Source organism: Protopterus annectens, chromosome 2.part1, assembly GCF_019279795.1.
Source record: "Protopterus annectens isolate FY-2018-M chromosome 2.part1, PAN1.0, whole genome shotgun sequence".
In the NCBI taxonomy this organism is placed as follows: Eukaryota; Metazoa; Chordata; order Ceratodontiformes; family Protopteridae; genus Protopterus; species Protopterus annectens.
Window position 1 is genome coordinate 571,330,813 of NC_056729.1, and position 26,840 is coordinate 571,357,652.

A 26,840-nucleotide genomic window follows, 5' to 3' on the forward strand; every position below is an offset into this window, starting at 1 on the left:
ACCTCGCAAAAACTTTCAGCACTATTTCTCATTCTGGTATTATAGACAACCTCACCAGCCTGAACATAACCCCCTGTGTCACGAGATGGGTTGCCCATTGGCAGATGGATAGAACCCACATGGTGAGAGTTGCAGGCTCTAGGTCCGACTCTAAACCAGTTACAAGTGGCATCCCCCAGGGCTCAGTCCTGGGACCCCTCCTGTTCGGTATATACTTCTCAGAGGTACAGGCAAGCACAGGAGGACTATGGCTGACCAAGTTCACAGACGACTGCAAACTGTGGGCCATAATTAACTCTCCGGCTGATAGAGACATCCTCCAGAAGGGTTTCACCGAGACGGATACTTGGTGTCAAAATCATGGCCTCAAGCTAAATGCCAAAAAGTGCATAGTCATCCGCTTTGGGAAAAACAAAGTACCTGCAAACTACAACATACGTGGTACTCCCCTAAATACAGAAAATGTAATAAGGGATCTGGGGACCCAAGTAGATAGTAATCTCTCCTTTGATAATCATATTTCCAAGGTGGTTAGAAAATCCTTCTATGTGGCAAAGGTATGCCCATTCATGCATGTCTCCACGTAGAAGACGCTCTAGCTCAGAATCGAACCAGACAGCGTCTTACTGTGAGGTGACAATGCTACCGCAGCATCACCACCGCGGGTAACCCTCAAGTCTGAGTGAGTAAACAATTAAAGAGGTTTGTTTTTTAATTGTTTAACCCTCAAGTCTGAGTAAACAATTAAAAAACAAACCTCCAACAGGTAATCATGAAATCATGAAAGAAGAGGAGCATCAGTACAGATAAAACAAACAAAAATAAATGCAAAGTAAAATGAAACAATAGATAAAAGTTGATCCAATGCAAACTAAAAGTAAATACAAACCAAACACAGCAGAATCCGGATCCAGGAGTAAAGTCTGAAGCAATACAAATGTACCACAAAGTATAAAGAGTAATTAAAATAACTGGTAAAATAAAATTAAAACCAAGTCATCTAAAAAGTTCAAGAGGAAGTAAGAAACATTAACAAACAATAAACTAGTATGTTCTGAAGATAAAAAGACAAACTGTAAAACAAAGTAATGAACTAGAGCCCACATATGTGCTAAGCCAAAAAGTATAGCCAATAATTAAAAAATTCCTAATTTAAGCCAGAAAATGAAAATAGAAATATTTTCTTAAGTAAATTTAACAGCTAAATGGCATTCAAAATTATGTGAACCTGTTTAACCACTCAAGCTTCTCCTTTTTTTCACAGGTAGCAAGTAAGAGACAATGGAAGAGCCTGGAAAACACAGGAAGGGGGGGCTGAGGTATATGTGTGAACACGCATGCTGCTCCAGACATGTAAAATAATAAGAAAAAATCCATATCAGCTAACTATTCATGAGCCCTAAATAACAGTAAAATAACATAAAAGCAAAACCATGGATAATAAAAGGTATGTCCATTAATCCTCAGGGTAAAAGGTGCTTTCACCCAAAGAGCTTCATCAAATCATATACAAACAGGGGGAAAAATAAACATATCTTAAATAATAATAAAAATAGACAAAAAGCATATCAGCTACAGTAAAAATGATCATAAGCTTTAAAAATACAAATAAAAATAAAACTGATGCTAACAAATAAAAAGAGCTTTTAGAGCTAAATCAACAAACAGAGCACACAAAATAGTAAAAATAAAAATTAACAGTAGAATTAAAAAATAAAAAAGAAAAATATCTTTAAAAATGGATCATGAAACCAAATATATAAAATGTACTTGTTAAAAAATACAAACATCTATAAAAAATAAAACAACCAGTAATACATCTAATCAAAACAATGCAAATCGAAGTACAGCAGTACATGTAATATAAAATAAAACTGTAGATGCAAAACAGGACAAAGAATGCCATCCAAATATAGTAAAAATAAAACATTCCTAGCCAGGTAATGAAAGAGCCTTAAATAAACTTCTGAAAATGTCAGTGAAAAAATAGTAAACCATTACATTTTGTGATCAAGTTTCTTGAGCTGAAGCAAACTCTTGATAGAACATGCAGTATTAGAAGTCCAGGTGGATTACTCGAGTTGAAATGATTTTGCCATTCAAGCTCCCCCTTTTTCAGAATGGCATTTCAGTTCCCTTCCAGCAGACCACTTTTAACAATGTCCAAAATGTGAAGGAAAAAACAAGTTTGCCCTGGGAATTCTGGGAATTATGCTTTTCAAGAGGATTCTTGTTTAAACAATTTCTAATCTCAGAAGTGTAAATAAAGGTTAACTTAAACCCACATTTAAATAAAACAATTAAAATCACATGATCAGTTGCCTCAGTGCCCTAACCCTTTACTTTTCAGTACAATTTTGAAATTCTATCATTAATGCCAGGAAAAACACATGTATTCAATCTGACCTACCAACAGTATTCCTTCTAGTCAAGATCTTCCTCAGCATCCCAGCTATATTCATAATTTTCAACCTGATGTATCACTGTAAAAGAAAGCTTACTCTTGAAATTATCTTGTGAATGGCAGGAAAGAACATGGTTTGCCAAAGCATTAGTACCATCCTTTCTATTAATTGCTCTTAAATGCTCATAAATTCTAAAATAAAAAAACCTTGTAGTCTTCCTTACATAGAAAGCTGGACACAAATCGCACAGCGCTAAATACACTACATATATTGACCTACAGTCAAAATGTCTTCTAAGATCAAATTCATAATTCCTGGCTGGTATCCTAATCTTAAAACCCTCCATAGTCTGTGCACAATAATTACAATTGCCACATCTGAACATCCCCTTAGAAACACAACCATCCAAACTATCAGTTTTCTTATAAAAATACTCTTTCAGTTTTTACCTCTTTTTGTTACAAAAGCAGGTATTTCCTCTATAACTTTAAGAACATTCAGAAAATTGGAAAAAAGCTTCCAATTCTTATTTACTACCATTTTAATACCCCTCTCATCCGCAGAATTAATTAACATACAAGCTAATGAATAATCCCTCATATGCTCTCTAACATTCACATGTTTATGCTCACCATTCTCTCTTTGCAACATCAGGTAAAAATTTGAAGGAGTTTTGCAGTTTATTTTGAGTCTTTGTATATATAATCTCAGAAATGTGTTTGGCAATCCTTCTTTTCAGCTTAGAAATATTCTTCCCATATAAAATACAAACACGTGCATCACTAGGCCTTGTATACAATCTCTTCAGCGTCACACGTCCTACAAACTCTGCTTTTAGATTTCTTACCCAAGCTATGGCAGATGATCTTTGCATCTCATAAATTTGGAAACAGCTTGATCTATGATGACACGATGTAGTGGTAACAATTTACAAAAAAGAGTGGGATCACATCAAATACAAATGTTTTACACTTGTTGATCTGACCAGTATTCTATGAAAAATAAAGGGAGACATGCATCTTATCCAGAATTAATTCTGTTAAAAGGGAAAACAGTACGAGCTTGTTTTGGTGATATCTTGCTTTTTGAATCTTATAAAATTCTTTGACGGTATAATAATAATACTTGATGAAAGGGTGACAGTGAACGCTACTTATCTTGATCTTGCTAAGGTATTCAACACTATTGTAAATAAGGTAATAATTGAAAATGAGTAAACAACATGTCTTTTATTTATTTATTTATATTTTGTTAATCAGGTAAGTAAGGTGGTCCAGGTACCCTTTTCAGCCATGACACTGACTGAAATATCAAAGGCAATAACAAGATTACAAAAAAAAAAAAAAAAAAAAAAACAGTACTGACATTAGGGCATTTGACTTAGATTATATCTATAATAGATAGCCTCAGTATGACAATGAACATGTAGAACATTACTGGTTGTACATCCAGAGACAAGAAATCATGGTGGTAGACAAATGTCTATCCTGACAGATAGATGCACATATTTAATCACATTTCTGAGAGTAATTTCTTAAACATACAATGTAGATATTCATTATGGTTTATTTAAATATTTTCTTATTCCTGTTAATTATAACTTTTAACTTATGCTGTACTGTAAAATATTTCTAAACTAAAATTCATTAAATATATCTTGCATTTTAGGAATAATTACACCTTCTTGTTGTAAACACGTTAAGTTAGACAAATTAGTGATTTTCTTTACCCAAATAGCTTTATTTTTTATTTGTTAAGGAGAATGAAGATATGGTGTTCAGCAAGAAAGCCAAAAGAATTAGTAACATTTTTACGTTTGCTGCCATTTTATATCAAAATTAATACTGTATTTTTTGTCATTTACTTTTATTATTCTCCAGAAATAAGACAACCACATGGGTGATGAGAAGTATAGTTTCCTGTTTCCATGTAGTAAGAATATGTAGATAGAATAGTGGCTTATCTATATAAGAATAATGCACACTATGGTATTATAATCACTTATACAGATACCTTCATGTTATATAAATACTACATATACCTTCATGTTATATAAATACTGCTGGTGGTTATTGTGTTGCAGTTTAGAAAATTAGTTTGTTCATTGCTTTCTTTGTCTCCTTAGGTGCGTTAAATAAAACCCCAAACTGACAGTTAATCCAGATTTCCTTTCTGAAGAGCTGTATGGAGGTAGCGTGAAAATTAATTTTGTGAGCTAAAAAATATCATCTGTGTTGCTGCTGTTCAAGTTATCAGGTTGCTCTTAAAATGCCCACATTGGTTGTGTTTTATATAATTTTTTTATAGAAGAGGTAAACTGCACATTGTAATCATGATGGTTTTGGTGCTATTGAAGTTTCAGCATTTGGCAAGTTTAGCTCATTTTTTTTCTTTAAGTTTATATATTTAAAACTGTGTTAGCCACGTATGTGGTCTAGTCCCAGGATCCTTTTCTGCAATGACCTGGGTGTAGTAACACTTCATATGTCATACTGTGCATAAATGTTTCATTGAAAAAAAAAATAAAACTACACCAAACATTTTTCACCAACAAATATTAATATGGGAAACATGTTTAAGTTAAGTTAATATTGAACATTGTACCAATGTTTCATTTCAAAAATTTACTTTTTATAATAGTAACAGTTGTTGAGAACAGTATTTAATAAATGAGATGCGGTATTAGCAGTAATTGCCTGAGAATGCTAAAAAGAAAAACTGTTGACATTGATAAATATGAAAGTGATTGCATATGTACAAATTGATATTACTTAAGCAGTGGATATCATGGCTCCATACAATGTTGTGAAGAATCCTTAGCATTTATCTGTAAAGCATGTATATTTGCGTGTTCTTGATGTTTGCGTAGTGTCTTCCTGGTCTTTGTAGTAAGTGACACTTCTGAGATCTTAGGGGAGATGTTTCCAGTTGGCAGGGATAATTTTTGAGAAGCTTGTTCCTTATGTGGTGGGAGACAGGATAGTAGGAGTGTTGAGCTTGCTGTGACTGGTAGCATGTTAACTTTGTGGCAAAATATGTAGTGGTAATTAATTAACCTCATTATGGCATTGCAGGATTTTTGGAATCTTATCTGTGTTATAGTATGAGTTAAGTGAGATATTTAGTAGGACATATTCAGTTCAGGGGATGAGAACATTTTGTGCTATGCCATTCCTGGCATCATGGATGAGATGGCTAGTAGTAAACTAAAAGGCATTTAACTGTGCATTGATTTTAACTATGCAGGCATCTTTGTGATTGTTGAAAGATATTTTAGATCAAGTTTAAGACTAAGGTACTTGTCTGCTACAACTAATTGATTGAGTTCATTGTTTAGGGTTTTCATTTTTGGGTTTTAGTATTATATGATCTTTGTTGAGTGCCAAAGAGCACTGTAGCAGTTTTGGAGATATTAAGAATGAGTAGGTTTATACTCAAGCAATATTAAAGCCTGTTTGAAGGCCTTATTTATCGTTGTGAAGGACAGGCCACATTTATGCAAAATTATATCATCTATATAGAGTGTGATATTTGCTACAAGGATAATAATGTTAATGTAATCGATGAATAGCAAGCATATAACTGGTCCTAGAATGGAGCCTTGGAAGTTGCCTGTTGAAAATGGTGTCTATTCTGTGGTGATGTGATTCTACTGTATGAATGTAATGTTTGCCAAGTAGTTGCTGAGCTTTTTTACTGTGTTAATAATAAATCCATTTGTTGCAAGCTTCTTTAGTAGTATGTCATGGCTTATGCTTTCAAAGACTTTGCATAGATTTGTGAATAAAACTCCACACAAATGCATTTTTTCATGGATGAATCAGTGGCTGTATATGTAGTGGTGAGGGCATTGTAGCCATTTCTGAAATGATGTTGTGAGTCAGCCATTAACTGTTGTTTATTTCAGTTGTCTATCACTTGATCAGATATCAAATTTTCCAGTGTTTTGCTTATAGGGCATAATATTGATATTTTCTGGCATTCTTCAGGGGATGGTGCAGCAGCTTTTTGGGAATATGAATTATTAAGGAATGTTTGAACTGGGGGACTTATTCATGAAGATGATAGTTAGTTGAATATATCAGCAAGTGGTTTTGTGAGTGACATGGCTCCAATCACAACAAAATTAATTGCAAACTACATGGTTTGGTTTATTCTTGCAATTAAATTTTTCTAAATTTTTTTGTATAGCTTTGACTGAGATTTCTCTGAAGTGAAGTATAGGGGTGAATGGAAGAGAATGAAGGGGTCTAGATAAATCTGAGATAGAAGTGTTTGTAGGGTTGGAGCTGGAAGTAGACATTGCCACATTAAGAAGCTTGAGAATGGTTTTTGATGTATTTTTAGGGACACTGAGAGGAGAGAATAGGGTGTTTCTTGAGTTTTAATGGGTAATGGGAGGAAGAGGTGTGATATATATTAGAGAGTGCTTATGACTGTGTGTATTATCTCTGCTCACATTATGTAACAACATTTATTACTGCAGTTTCTAAAATTATTTATTATCAGTTGTAGCAAAAATCCAATGAGTGCCTCGACGGAGCAAATGCCTCTCTGTAGACAGCCCAAACAAGTAATAATAAAAACCAAAGCAGAGGCAGAAAACCAAGAACCGATGATGGAATCAGCATATACACAGTCTCTTCGTTACCTCATCAAATGACCAACGACCAAGTTTTCATAAAACTTGAAACACTTTTATTATTAAACAGGTTAGCGCTTTCACCGAAATGGCTTCTTCAGACCTTCATACTTAATTAATTAATGAACTGCTTATATACAGCAAATTAGCGGGAAAAATCATTCACTCTTAAAGTAACATTGCATATAAACTGGAGCATTGAAAACAACAATATGCCATTCTAGTGAAACCCTATCAATAGCTTAAAAACATCATTATAAAATAACAATAAAATCCAATAAATAATATAGTAGAACTAACGTATATACAGGTAAAACTGGAATACGTACTATATAATACCAATGATCAACTTGAACCCATCAATCACATTCTCATTTATGTAATCTCCTTGACTTCAAAAATGGTTTGACTGGAACCATACTATTAAGACCAGGTGGGACATCAGACCTAAGCTTAATAATCCAATTCGCTTCCCTTGTTTCAGTATAGGTCCTGATGTCACCCCCCCCTAGGTCCTGGTATAATCTGTTCTACGATTAAAAACTTAAACATATGTGTATCCCCTCTGGCCATAACATGCCTTGCCAGAGCATTGGTCTTTAATCTAACCCTAATGTTATAGGCATGCTCACGTATTCTGCCCCTCAGCATCCTGTTGGTTTTGCCAATATAAAATGCTTGACATTCCACACAGGAAGCTAAGTAGACCACACTGGATGTTAAACAAGTCCCACTCACTTTAAATTCATATTCTTTCAGTGACGTCGGGTGTACAAACACATTATCTGTATTAATGAAACTACAAAAGTTACATTTATTGCACATCGATGTTCCATTTAGTATGGTAAAATCATTACCTATTTGTTCTTTCGGGTAACACAATAGTCTTTTTAAATTCTTTTTATTTTTATATATAAACTTAGGTGTTTCCCCAACAATATCTCTGAGTGCAGTATCTACAGATAAAACATCCCAGTGTGCTCTGACAATGTCCTTTATACTCCCTACATCATTGGTATAAAAAACGGAACATGCTGTCCCTTTCTTCAATATTCCTTTGTTATCTCCCATGGGTGACTCTTGTGTCGTGATCTCCCTACATGTATACCTATCACTAAAATGTGGTGCTGCTCGATTCCCTCTGAGTGTGGACATATCTAAAAACCCTTTTGAAATCTCATTAATGGAGTAACCTCTTGACTGAAACCTATCACTCAGTTCATTGAGCTCCCTATTATATCCTTGTTCTGTAGGATTATATTTAGATATGCGAATCGCTTGTCCCTTCACTACGTTATGGTATACATACCCTGGATGCATACTTGTCCTATGAAGTAGTGCGTTCCTGTGGCAACTCTTCCTAAATACCCCGGTATTCACCATACCATTGGGTAACTTCTCTATATAAATATCCAAAAATGGAAGTTTTACTCCTGAGGACTCGTATGTAAACCTGAGATATCCATTTATGGAATTCATTTCCTCTACAAATAATGCCAGTTCAGTGGACGTACCTGTCCAAATGAGGAACGGGTCGTCCACAAAACGCCTGTAAAAGGGAACAAACTTGACGTAATACTGCATAGAAAATAGATGAGTTTTTAGATATGTCCACACTCAGAGAGAATTGAGCAGCACCATATTTTAGTGATAGGTATCCATATAGGGAGCTCACGACACAAGAGTCACCCATGGGAGATAACGAAGGAATATTGAAGAAAGGGACAGCATGTTCCGTTTTTTATACCAATGATGTAGGGAGTATAAAGGACATTGTCAGAGCACACTGGGATGTTTTAACTGTAGATACTGCACTCAGAGATATTGTTGGGGAAACACCTAAGTTTATATATAAAAATAAAAAAGAATTTAAAAAGACTATTGTGTTACCCGAAAGAACAAATAGGTAATGATATTACCATACTAAATGGAACATCGATGTGCAATAAATGTAACTTTTGTAGTTTCATTAATACAGATAATGTGTTTGTACACCCGACATCACTGAAAGAATATGAATTTAAAGTGAGTGGGACTTGTTTAACATCCAATGTGGTCTACTTAGCTTCCTGTGTGGAATGTCAAGCATTTTATATTGGCAAAACCAACAGGATGCTGAGGGACAGAATACGTGAGCATGCCTATAACATTAGGGTTAGATTAAAGACCATTGCTCTGGCAAGGCATGTTATGGCCAGAGGGGATACACATATGTTTAAGTTTTTAATCGTAGAACAGATTATACCAGGACCTAGGGGGGTGACATCAGGACCTATACTGAAACAAGGGAAGCGAATTGGATTATTAAGCTTAGGTCTGATGTCCCACCTGGTCTTAATAGTATGGTTCCAGTCAAACCATTTTTGAAGTCAAGGAGATTACATAAATGAGAATGTGATTGATGGGTTCAAGTTGATCATTGGTATTATATAGTACGTATTCCAGTTTTACCTGTATATACGTTAGTTCTACTATATTATTTATTGGATTTTATTGTTATTTTATAATGATGTTTTTAAGCTATTGATAGGGTTTCACTAGAATGGCATATTGTTGTTTTCAATGCTCCAGTTTATATGCAATGTTACTTTAAGAGTGAATGATTTTTCCCGCTCATTTGCTGTATATAAGCAGTTCATTAATTAATTAAGTATGAAGGTCTGAAGAAGCCATTTCGGTGAAAGCACTAACCTGTTTAATAATAAAAGTGTTTCAAGTTTTATGAAAACTTGGTCGTTGGTCATTTGATGAGGTAACGAAGAGACTGTGTATATGCTGATTCCATCATCGGTTCTTGGTTTGCTGCCTCTGCTTTGATTTTTATTATTATTTATTATCAGTGTTTGATTTTACGTAGAATTAACCATCTAAATGATGTTGCCAATCTCACCAAAAGTGGAACTGAATTAGACAAGTGCTTCACAAAACTATGTCTTATTGCTAGGCAGTGAACTTTTCACTTACCTAATCCCATAATAAGTAGAGCAATTACACCAATGACCAATGTTTTAAGGAAAAGTATTCATGTGCTCATTGGTAACTAGTCCAAGATTTCTGAGCAGTCAGTAATTTATCTCCCGAGGCACTCTATGTAGGCTTTAAAGTTTATAAGGACTAAAGTCAGAAAGTCATTTCTGTGTTTTTTTATCGTTAATTATTTTATTAACTGGGTATTAGTGCACCTTACAAGATTTAAAGGGGAGTTAACAAGCATACTACCCCTCTTACATAAAGAATTAACAAAAAGTGTAGTTTATAGGTTAATGGAAAGAGGTTACTCATTCTGGTATCCTTCAGTATAATCTAGACAGACATGCTATGTTTCCTGATACAGTAAACTGGCTCCCACTGACAACATTTTGCAGCTTGTTACAGAGGATTAAGGCTGTGAGGTGCTTATAAATTTCAGCCTCTACTTATGGATTTGCCTATCTAGCAATTAAGTAAATAAAATAAAATAAGTCCTGTATGCTACAGCCATTGTAAATATAAAGTTAGCAAAAAGATACTTTTAGAGATATGTACAATTCCTTTCAAAAATGTAATTTCCATTTTAGACGGAATAGAAGAAAAGTACTTGCCAGTTCAGTCAGCCAAGCTGAAAGATTGCTTATGTAATTATGTTGGACTGTTAAAATGATGATTTTTGTCTGTGTATGTTCTTTGGTTAGATGTTTAACAGTTGCCTTCATCTAGGATAGTTTAATTTCCTTACACAGGTACTGTGAAAGTTTCCACTAGGACATGTCCATTTCTGTATTTCAGTGAGTTGAAAACTGAAGAAGGGGAGGAATAAAGCTGCCATATTCTGGAAAAGCTAGGAACACTGGAGTTCTGCATCCTCAAATGATATGTGATATGTGAGAAACTTTGCACAACTTGCTTTAACAATTTGTTGTTGAGGTAATGTTGGCACTGATTTCATGTAAACACATTAAAGAGGCAGCAGTTCTATCAGTAGTAAATGGAGATAACTATAGGAAGCTGACTTAAATTCTATTATATCAACAGTAGCAGCTGGTCACTTCAAATCAAAAGGGGGCTGCAGGAGACAGTTGAATGGGTGAGCCCAATGGGAAGGGGTGTGACCAACTAGAAAGGGGCAGAGCTATGCTCAAAACCACAAAAACTGGGACTTTAATTAAATACGCTGCCCTGGGTATCAAATCGTCATTATGAGAGTCGAATCAAGACAAAATGTATTGTAGAAGAAAAACATTTTCAATGCATTGGCTACATGACAGCTTATTTAATATATAGATGGAAACAAAAAGGTTGTGAGGCATGAAATAATAAATTACTTTTTAAATGCATTACTGGAATGCCAGACAAAATCAAGTATAAAAAAACAAGCAGCACTCAGCTCAAACCACTTCTCCTTGCACTGCAGTTCTAATTATAAATTATATTCAGCTTTATAAAAGTACCAAGTAACATGCTGAAAGTAGCAATCTCTGCGGTACCCCTACGTATAAAATATTTCTCATCCAAAAAAGACCTGCTGCCTGACAACAGCTATCTATTTGTTTCATGGGGAAACATGATTAAAGTAAAAAATGAACAACAAACAAGCTCAAGATACATTGCTTAAAGGATTGCTGCACAGGTTATGGACCACACATGATAGATTGGCATTCTGTTTAGTTTACTGGGAAAGCCTGCAAAGATGATTGCAAGTCTCCAGCAAATGTAGTAAGCTTCTGAAAATACTGTCATCCTGTCCTTTATTACAAATACTTTCATATGCATTTCAATACCTAAGGCTTATACATTATCTAGTTATGTAAATATTCTCTGCATGGCAACAACAAAAGGCTTTCAATGTTGGTAATTCATTAACAGTGTGCTTATTAAAGCTTACTTGCATCTTACAATGTCAGACAAGCTTATCTGATGGTCATTAAAGCATTGCTACTTAAACACAGAGCAACAGGCACTGCAACAACATGCATTTTCTGAATAATAAGAAGCATAAATCAACAGTATAAAAATATGACAGAAAACCAGAACATTCTGCAAAGTCAAGGACAGATGAAAAGCCACTGTAGTACTTGTGTCTACCTTGGATGGGGGAATACTCTGCATGCTTGCACTGCATAACTGCTCCTTGCCTTGCCTGGACACATCCAGAGTCATTACATGGGGGAGTGGGGTGCAACAATTATATCACAATTTGAAATGTCTCTGGCTGATGGCGATGGCCCTGACACATTTGTCATACCTCTCAACCTCAGAGCAAGAAATCTGGACAAAACCATAAATAGAGAAGTGGGACAAAGGGCCAAAAATAAGGACAGTTTTTAAATATTGCTCTTGTAAACATAGAAAGATAATAGAATAGTAGGTCTTGCATTAGTATGAATTTTCTGAAGTGTATGAAATATGAAAGTGAAAAGTCGGTCATTATTTTCTAACATCAATCTGTAATGATTTGCCACTAATATGCCAGAAATAACACAATTTTATGAAAAACGGATAAAAATGTGATGCAAAAATATAAAATAGCCACACAATACAGCGGGGAACCTGTCAAAGAAGGGACACTTTTTTAATATTAGTACTGTTAAGTTGAGCAGCTGACAAAATAAGAGAATCTACATGCATTTCTGAAATGAAGGTAATCTATAACTCTGATCATTACAATTATTTATTAATTGTAAACCCTCCACATTTTCTTCCAAAATTGCCATTTTTGCGGAGGGATTATTAGGGAGAGAGCAACATTTTGAGCTAAAGTTGAAGACAGTTGAGAGGTTTGGATATAGCTAATTCTATAAAGTGATTTATTTGTGCGTACCTCTCAACCTCGTAATGCAGGAAATCTGGACAAAGCCAAATATATTGGGGGAACAATACAGACAGTATTAAAATTGTTCTTGTATAAACTTAGACAGTTGGTTAGAATAACAGGTCTTGCTTTAGCATGCATTTTTCGAAGGGGATTAAGTCTGAAGCTAAATGTCTGTCATTATTTAGTGACTTCATTCCTAAATGATTTTCCAGAAAACCACACATTTTATGAGGAACAAACCAAAGATAAGAGACAAAATTCTATTCATTCTGTGAAAATCTGGACAGCTGAGAGGTATAGTTCAGTCAGGGCTGTCTTTGAGTTTGCCACCCTTCCCCCTCACAAAATCATGGTTGAATGGGGCAACCCCCTGCAGGCATTCCAGTGTCCCATTACTTGTCTGTTCCACCCCATTTACCATAAACACTGTAATTTGCATACTGCTTTACTTCTATGATGAATTTGGTTTCATTTGAAAGTTTTAATTTACATTTTACAGCACAAACACTAATAGAATCTGCTAAAGAAAGCAATGCAGTCTCACAATGAAAATAGACTTAGCATTAAAACTTATCTGCCCTTGAAACACAGTTTCAAAACATTGAAACAGCATTGAAACTCACATTCAAAGAAAATACATCTGGCCAGTGGCAGATAAAGATTAACTTTGGGCTGTTTTCAAATCATAGGCCCCTTGCACACGAAACATGCATATGTTCTTTGATATAATTTTCTGATTGTAGTAAGTTATATTCCTTGCATAATACAGTACAGGTGTTAGAGGGCATTTTAAATTTATTGTTTTGAACATTTTTCCAGTTGTGGTGGTGCAGCAGTTAGCGTTGTCACCTAACAGTAAAAGGTTCTCCAATTCGATTCTTGGTTGGAGCCCCTTTTGTGCGGAGTCTGCATGTCCTCCCCGCGGTCGAGTGAACTTTAAAAACATGCAGGTAGGTGCGTGCATGAGTGGGTGTGCCTTCTTTGAAGGTTGGGCAGCAGGCTGGAAACTCATCACCATAAAAATTCACTGTCCATTGTTAGCGTTCCGCTGTGGCAACCCCTAATCGGGAAAAGATGAAAGGCAATTTTGAACATTTTTCCATTAAACAATGAAACAAAATGCATGCACCAGTAATGACAAAACTGCCCATTTCAGAACATTTCCATCATAAAAGTCTACTCAAACTTCTACAATCCACCAGTATCAATAAATATGCACAATCTCTGCAGAAGTAAAAGTCATCTAAATAATTCCACATTAAAGAGATCTGTAACTAATGAAGAGGTTGCTGCTAGCAAACAACTTTAGATTTCATTGTTTCATCTACAAATAAAGTGCCTGTTGCCCTTGAGGAATAAATTGCCCATGTTACATTAAAAATAATAAGCTAGTAATATTGCATAGGGAATGGATGGCAAACTGAGGTTCATAGTTACTAGGTATCTCCACCAAAGAGGACACTCTCAGGACTGCAGCATCCACACCCCCTCCCTTTAAAAGTACAACACAGTACAATGTCAGCAATGCATCTACATACTTTCGGAGTAGAACCCACAGCCTTCTGCATTAAAAGCAAGTAAACTACCTGTTGTGCTACTGTCAATGCAATCAGACTCAGCATAAGCAACACTAAACTTCTCTTCCCCTGAAGCTCTTAGCTCCTTGTAAATTTCAATCAATACTCAACTGTATCAATCAACTTTCCAGCACAAGAAATGTGGAAAAAGCCAAAATTTATGGTGGGGGGGGGGGGGCCCAAAGCCCAGGGACACATTTTAAACATTGCTTGTATAATCTTGGAAAGTTGCTAGAATAAACTCCTGTGCTACCACCATGCATTTCACTGCCAAGTCTTGAACCCAGGACCCTGTGTATTATAGTCAGAGCAACATACCACTATGCCAAATAAACTGTTTCTTGAAAGGCATGAAGACAAACTTAAATGGGTATCATTAAATTCAGTTCTCGCCATAGCTCTCAACCTCTTAGAACAAAACACCTGGACAAAGCCAATAATGGGGAATACAACCCCCAAACATATTCAGTGAATTTAGTTCTCACCATAGCTCTCAACCTCTTAGCACAAAAAACTGGATGAAGCCAATAAATGGGGGAATACAGCCCCAAAAATAGGGACAAGCTTCAAATATTGATCTTATAAACTTAGAAATTTGCTAGAAGAATATATTTTGTGTTACCATTTACTTTCTGAAAAATATGAAGTCTAAAATTCAAATGTCTGTTACTTAGTGAATTAAAATTCCTGAAAACCACAGATTTTATGAGGAATAGAACAGAACAAAAATATTAGGCAAATATCCGAAAACTTTTCACAAGTGGTGGTGTGTAGGGAATTTGGGCTCTTGCTACCTGCACCAAAGGGTTTGAGCCTGAGTTAATCTCTAGCCACCAGTTATAGTTAACTGGGGCATTTTACACAAAGACACACACCATGTAATTCAGTTCATTTACAGACCATACGAAACAGAGCTATATACAGTCATACTAACTTCCAAGGCAAAAATAGATGAGACTTGAGGCTACACCCATTACGCTGCTGAGGATGAACAGAAATGTTGCAGTCTCTTCAACCATAATTCACAAAAATAAATTACTTCATTACATATGATCACCACATGCAAAGTCTCCGAGATTAGAAATAATTGCTTTACAGTCAAGGATCTGACAGTGAATGACAGGGTGCTAGAACAGAAATTATACTGAGTAGTAAGAAGTAATTTCCTCAGCCCTTAAAAGCAGACTTGTTATCATTGTCTCCATCTCAGATCACAGCCACGTAAGATTTCAGACCATGCAGAGCAAAATCTGCAGATTCATTACTTCATGAAAGGGCAATATTTCTCACAATCAAAAAGCAGGAGTGCTTCTCATCAATATTGGAGTGACTGTACTTACCAGTCCCTTTAGTCATAAACCTTAAACACTGAATGTATGTACATCATCTGACTGTTTTTGAGAACTGCTCAGTAACTTGCAGGTCATCAGAGTCAACTACGGTCTCTCTGGTTGCTGTTCACCACTCACTGTCTTTCTTATATTAGTAATGCATGTTCTATTAATGGACATTTGATATGGAACATCCATCCTAATGTGCTTAGACAGATAACTACATAATCTGCCTTCTTTGTTCAAGACTCAACAGTAGCAAAAAGATAAAAGTAATAGCAGGGGGGGGTTAAGATAAATAGATATATCGCTGCAAGGTCACGCTCTGTTATATTTACTAATACTGTAGTATTCTTTTAGTTCTAGTACCTGAGTGCAAAGTTCCATTATAGCAATGTCCGCAACCACAAGCAGCAGCTTAAAGTCCTGTTTCCTCATGCAAATGACTCCATTCAAAGTAAAGTCCCATTACGGCAATATCCGCAAATGCAAATGACTCCATTCATTGTTTCCCAATGCAAGCAGCAGCCCAAAGTCCTTTCCCCATTCAAAAGTAAGCAGCAGCTCAAAGTCTCACATTCAAAGTAGCTCATGTTAAGCAAGGAATGCCGAGCATGCATGCGTGCGCTGCCTCTAGTTCCGTTCGAACATGCATAGACTGTGGACCTTGCATTCCGATCCCATTCCAGTCTATGCAGTTGTAACCTGCATATACTTCTGGGGCATCTGTAGACTGATGTTTTCTTCCAAATCCGGACTGGTTAAACAGCATTCCAGATTTGAGTTCCGAGCACACATGCACAAGTTCATCATTGTGGTTTGGAAAGATTGTTGCTTTAAAAATTTAAATCTTATATTGATTGGTTAATTAGTATGTGTACTTTAGTGCTGGGCAGGTTGATTACAATTGTTCTGAATAAGTTCTCATAGGAGGGATGAAAGCGCTTAACCGTGTATTTTAATGTGGTTTCAATAAACTATTTTGTGTTTCAGTGTGAACTGTGGCTGGTGTCCTCACTTCTGGAGTATTCAGTTTGTGGTCTGGCTTTGTTTGTATTTGCTTACCCTGCGACCTTGAGGAAGCCATTTAACTAGACAGTGCAGTACTCTTGGGTAATTAGAAAATTGGGCTAAGGTGTAAATGGTCTCCTAAACAGCACGTGTAGTAACCACTTATGAACGTCATTTGTAAAGGTATTCTTGTAATTAAGAGCAGAAAAAAAGGTGCTTGAAGTATGAGGAAACATGAAAAAGTCACTAAGATAGAATATCAAGAAGAAAGTAGGTGGGGGTAGCAGTGAAAAGCAAAATATATTGGAACTGCTGTCAGCTAAAGGTATGTAAATAATAATTGACCGGACTGGCCAACAATATAACAACAGGAACAATCCAAAATCAGTCACAGCCACCAAGATATGCACTGAACACAAAGGCTCGTACGAAGTACTTTTGTTCAAATTTTATTGACAACTACAACGAATACTGGTTAAGCGCTTTCATCTACTGATAGTAGATTTCATCAGAACCAACATTAACAGCCACTACTCACTTTTTATGTGGCTTTAAACCAATCACAAACTTAAAACATTTCCTACCCTATACATACTAATTAACTATTTAAAGTGCTCAGTGCAATAGAGAGAGAGGGAGACAAGATGGCAAATTAAACTTAATGCATCAGAATATCCTGGACTCAATGATACTATCTCTATTAAGCCAGTATTAGAGAATAATAGGTGAGTGTTAAGTATTAGGAACATCAAACAGTAATATGTAATAGTTGAGTTGGTTCTGATTATAAGGGGATTATGTATATGGTATTATAAACATGAAGTACATTAGGGTGGGCAATACATTTTTATGTATTTTTTTAAATATGTTTTTTAAGGAAAATATCTTTTTAGAGCAAAGTCTGTTTTATTAGTAAATTAATAAAATTTAGGCATTTTTTTATTAAATATGATAATTTGAACATGTCTAAATATAAAGGTGTTAGTACAAGGTATTAAAGTTAAATTAGATAGGTAGTCGTTCTGGAATTATTGCACTGAGCACTTTAAATAGTTAATTAGTATGTATAGGGTAGGAAATGTTTTAAGTTTGTGATTGGTTTAAAGCCACATAAAAAGTGAGTAGTGGCTGTTAATGTTGGTTCTGATGAAATCCACTATCAGTAGATGAAAGCGCTTAACCAGTATTCGTTGTAGTTGTCAATAAAATTTGAACAACAGTACTTCGTACAAGCCCTTGTGTTCAGTGCATATCTTGGTGACTGTGACTGATTTTGGATTGTTCCTGTAGCTAAAGGTATGTGTCTAATAGAAGACAAATTATTTCTGATGTCTGGAGTACCGTTTTCTACAAATCAACTGTGAGGCATTGGCAGCCTCTAAAATTGAGCAAAAACAAGTTTTTCTTTTTGGAGCAGAAACACCTTCACACTTTACACCCCCCAAATTATTCTGTCTCTGAGGTTTCTACTTGTTTGAAAAGTGAAAACTGTGACTTCAGCAACCTCCACTGAAAAACATAATTTTTCCAGTATCATAGTATTTTTGACTGTGAATTGTATGTTAATAAAGTGATATTTTGTTGGATAGAACAGCATCCATCATCAGCAGGATGTGTGAGGTCTATGTATTCTGTGCATGCTGTTTCACAGTGATCTGTTATTCTGCCAAACATCTGCCACCTTTAGTCGAATGTTGTGCTTTTGAATGTGACAGGGTTTTTGTTGTGCTTTTGAATGTGACAGGGTTTTTCTAGGCAAAGACTAATTAAACAAAGTTCATTAAAGCATTTATTCCCATACTTTCAGAAGAAAGTGTGTTTTTCCATCACTTTTAGTAAAATAATACTTCATGTCCATTCTAAATTTCTTATAAAATGGCCTCGTTCATATTCACAGAGATGATAATGTGTTCATCTTATAAACAGCAGCAAGTACAGGCAATCAGTCTGCAGACTGTTACATGCCTAACCTCTAACAAGACAGTGACCGAAGGTGAGAATCACAGCCTATCATGTGTCTGCAAGGTAAATGCCTTCACCATTATGCCAACCCCCAAACTATTATTTGAATTACCTGTTACTTGAATGTTTTGCCACATGCACCTTTTCCTTGTCTAGGCTCCAGTGATTAAAGACTTTGGAGAATTTCTTTTAGTACCCTGTAAATCATGGTTCTTAAGCAGATGATGTGCCCTAAACCAGATCTGAAAGCTGTGGGACATACATTAAAGATATAAAAAGCACAGTTGTAGCCTGCCAGCAACAGTATTTGTATCTACTGTGTAAAATATTTGTATCTACTGTGTAAGGGCAATGTTTTCATGGGAAGTTATGTGAGGAGCTGTAGGAGCACACTTGTGTATGTCTGCAGTACTTCATGAGTTTTGACAAAATGTCCTGAGGGGAGGGCAGGTAGCTTATTATCCTATGTACGCAGGACAGCTGTCTCTCCTTGGTAGGTTTAGTGCAGTCCTAACATACTGCTGAGTGTTCTGCTTTGACTGGATTTTTAAAGATATCTTGTTGAGTGAAGTGAAACTGACAGTGCAAGGAGATACAAGTTCATTTTTATTGTTTTTTTCTAAAGAAGATGTCTTATAGTAATGTTTCAAGGACTAGCTGCTCACATGTGCTCAATCAGTTACACAAAGATCTTGAAACATAAGATATATGAAGGTGGTTGAATCCTTGAACTAAGGACTATCAATATTCCCATACAAGCAGCTTGTACAAAGTGCTAATCAGTGCTTATACTTCACAGTTTCTGACATCAAATCCTCTGAGTTATATGTTTGTAATGTTTCTGATTTGAGATGTATCTAAATACCATATTTTTAGTTTTAAAAAATATTTTTGATTATTTCTGGATTCTTTATATGTGAGATCCCATGCTGATGTCCACTAGCCTCCAACATTTATGAGTATTCAAGTTTAATTCCAGTTGTGCCTTATTGTTTGTTATGACGTGATACACAGTAATGCTTTATATGGTGTGCAAGCCCTGCCCCAAAAGTCATGCATGTAATACTCAGATAAAAGTTACATTTGTGACAGATGTTTTATTCTGTGGCAATTGTCACACTGTGACAAAAATAGAGACAGAGCATGGAAAACATGGACCAAAACAAAGTTCCCTGCTGACTTGATAAAATACAAAGAACATAGAGATCAGACCAAAAAGTGTATTAATAAAGATAAAAGAGACTTCTACTAAAATCCACCCTCAGCCTTGAAATCTAACCCCCCAGAATTTTGGAACTCATTAAACCACATACTACATCCTGGTGGTCCTTGCTTCCCCAATCCTTGTCCTGATAAGACTTCCAAAGATACTGCCTCCACCTTCAACACATATTTCATTGACTCTGTATCCAACAGTTTAACCCCAGTGCCAACTCATCTACCTTTAATAATATTTCAAACCACTCTCTATCAAATCATACCATACTCTCATCAAATTATTTTTCCTTGAATCCTGTACCCACTAGCTACATCAAATCCCTACTTTCTAAACTCAAACCTTCCTCAGCTTCTACCGACAACATTCCTTCCCTTTTTCTTCAGTTAGTTGCTGAATATCTTGCTCTCCCTATATCTATCTTAATCAACCGCTCCATTTGAGTCCAAAGTCCCTTCCATATGGAAACAATTCTTCACTCCACCAATACATGAAGGAGGTAACTCCTCAGCTATCACTAATTTTAGACCAATTGCCATCCTCTCTCCTCTCTCTAAAGTTCTAGAAAAATGCATACATAAGTTATGCAGTACCTACTCTTTTAAAATCTGCTCACACCTACTCAACATGGTTTTAGACCAAAGCTTAGTACTAATACTGCCCTGTTGTTATTCCTTAATACTATATCCCTTGCCAGAGATAACAACAAATTTGTCTCCTGCCTATTCTTAGATCTCTCTAAAGCTTTCAACACTGTCTCTCACCCTCTCCTTCTGCACAAACTAACCAACCTTAACTTCTCCTCTGCTACTCTTGCATGGTTTTCTAGCTACCTCACTGACAGATTTCAAGCAGTGAAGTGGCAATCTGCACTCTTCCCTCCTCTCCCAGTTAAAATGAGTGTCCCTCAGGGTTCATTCTTGGTCCACTGCTTTTCAACATCTTCACTAATCTTCTTTATTCTTCCTGTCCTCAGTCATCACTGGTCCAATATGCTGATGACTCTACTGTCATCACTATTGCTGACTCTCCCTCCAAACTCATCTCTACAACATAGACTTCCTTTAACTCTGTAGAAAGCTGGCTCTGTGATATCCAGCTTACCCTTAACACCAAAAAACTAAGTTACTGCTTTTTCTTCCTAAAAACTACACCCACATTAAATCCACTTTCACAATCTTGTCCCTCAATAATACGCACATCGAGGTGGAAGCTAGCAATAACATCCTTGTTGTCATCATTGACGACCAACTTAAATTCAATCTACTCATTAACAACTGTATCAAGAAAACTCATCAGAAACTAGGGCTCCTCTACAGCACAAAAAGTTTCTCACCAGTGAAGCTAAAGTAACTCTCTCTTATGCATACTTCTTACCAAGTCTATTATATGGCTCACAAATTCTTAGTTGCCTCAACTCCACACTCCTTGCCAGACTTGAATATACCTACAACAAGCCAGCCAAATTTGCAGCCCATCAAACTTACAAGTCACATCACTGTCTCTCACTCAAACACCTTAACTGGTTAGAACTAACTTACCAGCTTCTTCTCCCTCAACTCCATATCTATCCTTTATCAGCCTTCTTACTGTCCTACCCTATCATCTGTCATCTCCCACTATTCACCTGCTAGATCTCTCCGGAGCTCTAACCTAGATCTGCTACAAATCCACAAACCGAAAACTAAGAAAGGATGTTCAAGCATGTAGTATAAAATCCAAGGTTTATTGGAATTCCAGGTTAGTGTTTTCACCCTTATGGGCTTCTTCAGACCTTTTACATCTCATAAAAGTAATACTAACATTTATACTAAAGCCTCTATGACATCATTCTTTAATTAAGTAAAATAGTGTTCACCTGTAAGGCTTCATTCAAGAACAGTTTAAAAATACTCAACCACAAAGCAACTTCTACAGTTAAAGTATACATATATTAATATATATATATATATATATATATATATATATATATATATATATATATATATACTATGTTTATAAAAGTATATATAAAGAATATATAAAAGTACTTAAACATAACAGCATATATAAATATAAAAAATATAAAAAAAACAAATATATTTAAAAATGTTTTAAAATGTTATGTATATCAAAACATATGTATGTGTGTATATGCCATGCATCAGTAAGATGTTATACAACAAATTATGCCAGTTCATATAAGAACTGTATATAAAGTACATTTCATAATGAATTAATGTAAGAGCTGTATGAGGACTACATGATATATACAATGATGTATACAAATATAATGTCCCATCTGACCTGCAGGTCTTTATCTAACAACTAACTTTCTATTTTTTAGGGTCAGTTTAATAGAGACTCTGTCGTTCAGTCCAGGTCTCTGATCTGCTCTTAGCATTATAATCCACCTGGCTTCTGTCCTTTCTGTAAAGTTCCTTATGTCCCCACCCCTAGAATTGGGTCTGTTTACTTGTAGTACTAGAAATTTGAAGCTGCTTGTGTCATTTGTGTTCATGACATGCTTGGATAATGCATTATGTGGGGATTGGATGCGTATATTATACAGATGTTCATGTATCCTATATTGTAATCTTCTATCAGTTTCCCCACATAAAATACATCACAGGCCATGCACCTAGCTAGGTATGTGACATGCTGAGTGTCACAATTAGCTGTAGTGTTGAAACAAAATCTTTTCATAGTGACAGGTTGTACGAAGCTGATGTCCTCAGATATGAAGGGACAATAATTGCATTTATGACATGGTCTGGTGCAATTTAATGTCTCACCCCTACCAATTGTAGTGGGGACTCTGGGTTGGCAGAGTAATCTGTGCAAGTTTGACTTATTTCTATAGACAAATGTTGGTCAATCCCCCACTATCTCTTTTAATTTGGGATCTGTAGTGAGGACAGACCAGTTCTTATAAAAAAATCCCTTTCACACTTCTAATGTCTTGTGTATAATTCAGTGAGACCCTAACTGTGGGATGGTTCATCGTTGTATCAGTGATTCTAGTTCTCTCTGATGTTCCTTCTAAGTCTACAGGGTTTGCAAAATATGGATGTGCAGATCGAGTTCTAAGATCATATACCCCTTCAATCCCTGAATATATCTCTTCTGGTGTATAAGATCTGGCAGCTAGTCTCCCTCGTAATTGATCTAACTCATTCTTAAACCCTTGTTCTGTTGGATTCAAATGTGAGGCTCTTATATCTTGACCTTTCACTATATTGTGGAACACAAAATGAGGATGCATACTCCCTCTATGTAAGAGGGAGTTCTTGTAGCATGACTTCCTATAACACCTGTATTGAGTAGACCACTGTCTAACCTTTCAATGTATACATCTAAAAATGCTATCCATCTCCATGGTAAAATTCAAAAAATTGGTCAAAGAATTGACCTCACAAAAAAACTTCAGTAGTTCATCTTCCGATCCTGCCCATAGGAGGAAAAGGTCATCTACAAACCTAGCATAATAAATAACATTCCTCTTGAAGCTATCTAATGGGAATAGTTTTTCCTTTTCCCAGTCTGCCATCACTAGGTTGGCGTAGCTATTGGCACAGGATGTACCCATAGCCACGCCATCCTTCTGTATATAGACAGTATCACTGAACATGAAGATGTTATTTTCCAAGATTGCCTCTAGCAAACCAGTAATTAATTCAATGTGGGACATGGTATAATCAGTATTCACCCTGAGACATCTCTGTATACTTTCTAACCCATATTGGTTGGGTATAACTGTAAATAACGATTGTACATCACGAGTCACTAATATGAAGTGTAAATCAGTCTGTAACACACTCACTTTACTATAAATGTCCAACAGAAACTATTTAGTATCCCTCAGGATATGAGTGAAACTATCTACAACTTTCCTTAGTTGTTTTTCGACATACAAGGAGAGGGGTTCAGTAACCCAACCTCTCCCTGCCACAGTGGGTCTCATGGGTGGATTATGTGTATTCTTGTGGACCTTCGGTAACCCTTGAATGACTGGAATCAACGGATTTTCAACTAAAAGGAATGTGTATAGTTCCAAACTAATAATTTTACTTTTAGATAAGTCTTCTAACATACTTCTAATAGTTCCAACCCATATATCTATTTCAGTCTTGGAGATTACTGAATAGAACTCACTATTATCTAACATTGTTTTCATTTTGTTGCCATAGTCTGTTCTATTCATAACTACTACTGGTCCTCCTTTATCAGCTGGTCTAATCATGTGTGTTGTCACTCCTCAGATTATTCATAGCAACTCTCTGTTTTGAACTCAGGTTACCATACCATTTCTTTTTGTTATTATTGTTTAACCCATGTAAGTCCTCCTCTACCATTTTAACAAAAGCATCTATTAATGGATGTAGTATGGGAATAAATGTGCTGAGTCTCTTGAAAACTCCATGTTCACCCATTGATGAATGTCCCCCATAATCTAATTTCAGTTGAACATTCCTTCCAAACAATTTCGTATCTATCACTAAGTCAGGTAGATTGCTTTTCATAGAGGGAATAAATGACAGTCCGTTATTCAGTACAGAGATTTCATCTTCTGTTAAAACTCTGTCTGAGAGGTTCCAAACTAATGTATGGGTATTCTCTCCCACATCCTCTTGATTGTGGGGCCTACATGTTCCTCCCCTGAGCCCTTGAATTTCTGTCTGCCCTGTTCATTGACCTATTTCTCCCTCCTCTGGGTACCTCGTTGATGGAGAAAGGAGTATGTTGTTTTATAGGAGCTTGCACTAGGGTCTTTCCTTCTGACAAGAGGTTCCTGTAATAAAGCATTGTTATTCAATGAGTTGTCATACTTGTGATAGGTGCTTGGCCCTGTGCTTACTATTGGTGCAGGGGCCAAGCAGATAAGAGACCTGGACTGAACGACAGAGTCCCAATTAAACTGATCCTAAAAAATAGAAAGTTAGTTGTTAGATAAAGACCTGCAGGTCAGATGGGACATTATATTTGTATACATCATTGTATACATCATGTAGTCCTCATATAGCTCTTACATTAATTCATTATGAAATGTACTTTATATACAGTTCTTATATGAACTGGCATAATTTGTTGTATAACATCTAATTGATGCATGGCATATACACACATACATATGTTTCGATATACATAACATTTAAAAAAAAATTTAAACATTTTTAAATATATTTATTCTTTATATACTTTTTTATATTTATATATGCTGTTATGTTTAAGTATTATTTTATATATTCTTTGTATATACTTTTATAAACATAGTATATATATTAATATATGTATACTTTAACTGTAGAAGTTGCTTTGTGGTTGAGTATTTATAAACTGTTCTTGAATGAAGCCTTACAGGTGAACACTATTTTACTTAAAGAAAGATGTCATAGAGGCTTTAGTATAAATGTTAGCATTACTTTTATGAGATGTAAAAGTCTGAAGAAGCCCATGAGGGTGAAAGCGCTAACCTGGAATTACAATAAACCTTGGATTTTATACTACATGCTTGAACTGTTACTTATAGTGCTACTAGTTTTCTCTGTGTATGGTCCAATCGCAGTGGAGTGCTCTGGTGCTGTTTCTTTGTTTTAAACTTAATTGGTATAGTTATCAGAGCATTTACACCTACTTTGCTTGTTTTATTTTGGTTAAGAAAGGATGTGTTCTCTATAGCTGTAATCCTTCCAATGCCTGGAACAAACTCCCATTAGAGATCGGGTCACTCAAGCAACTTAGTCAATTCAAGCTAGCCACTAAAGAATACCTGATAAGCCAATGGACCTGCCTCTGTACCCACCCCCCTTAAACAACTTATCAACCCTAACTGCACACCTCTATCTGCTCCCAACTTATGTAACTTTAACTTTCTAGACCTTGTCTTACATTAACTTCTCTATCGTAAGCACATTACATACATTCTTATCTGCATAATGTAAGATTTTACATCTGATGACAAAACTATTGTTAGTCCTTCTGAATGATGTAGAATTCTAAATCTGACAGACATAATGATTAGTTTACTAATCCTTCTTTTTCATGTATATTTTGATTTGAATATTTTATGTGAACCAGTTGTTGATTGTTTACTTATTTTTATAAATGATAATCTGTAGAACATGTGGAGCTTTTCTCCCCGGGCTGCCACTGAAAAAGGGCTACGTACCTCAGCCAGACAAACATGGTCAACAAATGTAAAATAATAATAAAATTTGTGTCATTGTATAGGATAGAGCCTCGGCCTCACACAAACTGAATAAAATGTGTTTATAGATTAGCCTTGTAACACATGCAAAATGTATTCCATACTTGATCACAAAGGTGCCTCAGTGATATATTAAGTAAAATATTATATGAAACACTTTCTACATGAAAAAGTCACATTGTAGTGTGCTTTCCCCTGTGTCAATGAGCTGCTTGTAAACACCATGGGGATAAAACAGTAGAGCTACTAGACAAAACTGCATATAATCATATTGGGTAAAAATTATTTATTTTAGTGTTTTCAAGTCAAGATGTATATTGATTGACGCAGGCTTTGGGAAAATACACCCAAACAAATCATAAGGATTATTTAACATAGGTGAGCCACTGTGAGAAGTCTATTAATGTTAAAACCAGTTGCATTAAGAAGAAATGTATGGTTGTATATTGTAGCTATCAAAACAGTAGATTTTCAGAATAATTGCCATATGTGGCTGTAGGCATCATTAAAGGATAAACTCACTTTACAGAGTAGCAGATTTTGACAACTTTCTCCAGACTGTCCTATTTCTGCAAGAGTCAGAACAACTTATAGTAATGTCTTTGTGGATGCTTGCTGGACTACAGTAAACTGATTGCAGATGTCATCTTCTGTTTTTTAAAATATAAAGTTGCAATATTCCTGTAACAGATAAAACAGAGAACAAACTATATGATGA

The 26,840-nt window shown here is 35.6% G+C and overlaps 1 protein-coding gene across 4 annotated transcripts in view; it reads left to right on the forward strand.

Annotated features, from left to right (window-relative positions):
* PTK2B (protein tyrosine kinase 2 beta) overlaps window positions 1-26,840 on the forward strand; it is a 2,401,727-nt gene that overhangs the window by 916,772 nt on the left and 1,458,115 nt on the right. For 3 of the 4 annotated variants that reach the window (XM_044062346.1, XM_044062339.1, XM_044062342.1), the window contains exon 3: window positions 4,531-4,595. The exons of the other annotated variant lie outside the window; for it this stretch is intronic. The gene's annotated coding sequence lies outside the window, so the exon portion shown is untranslated. The remainder of the gene's footprint in view (window positions 1-4,530; window positions 4,596-26,840) is intronic. 4 annotated transcript variants of the gene reach the window in all.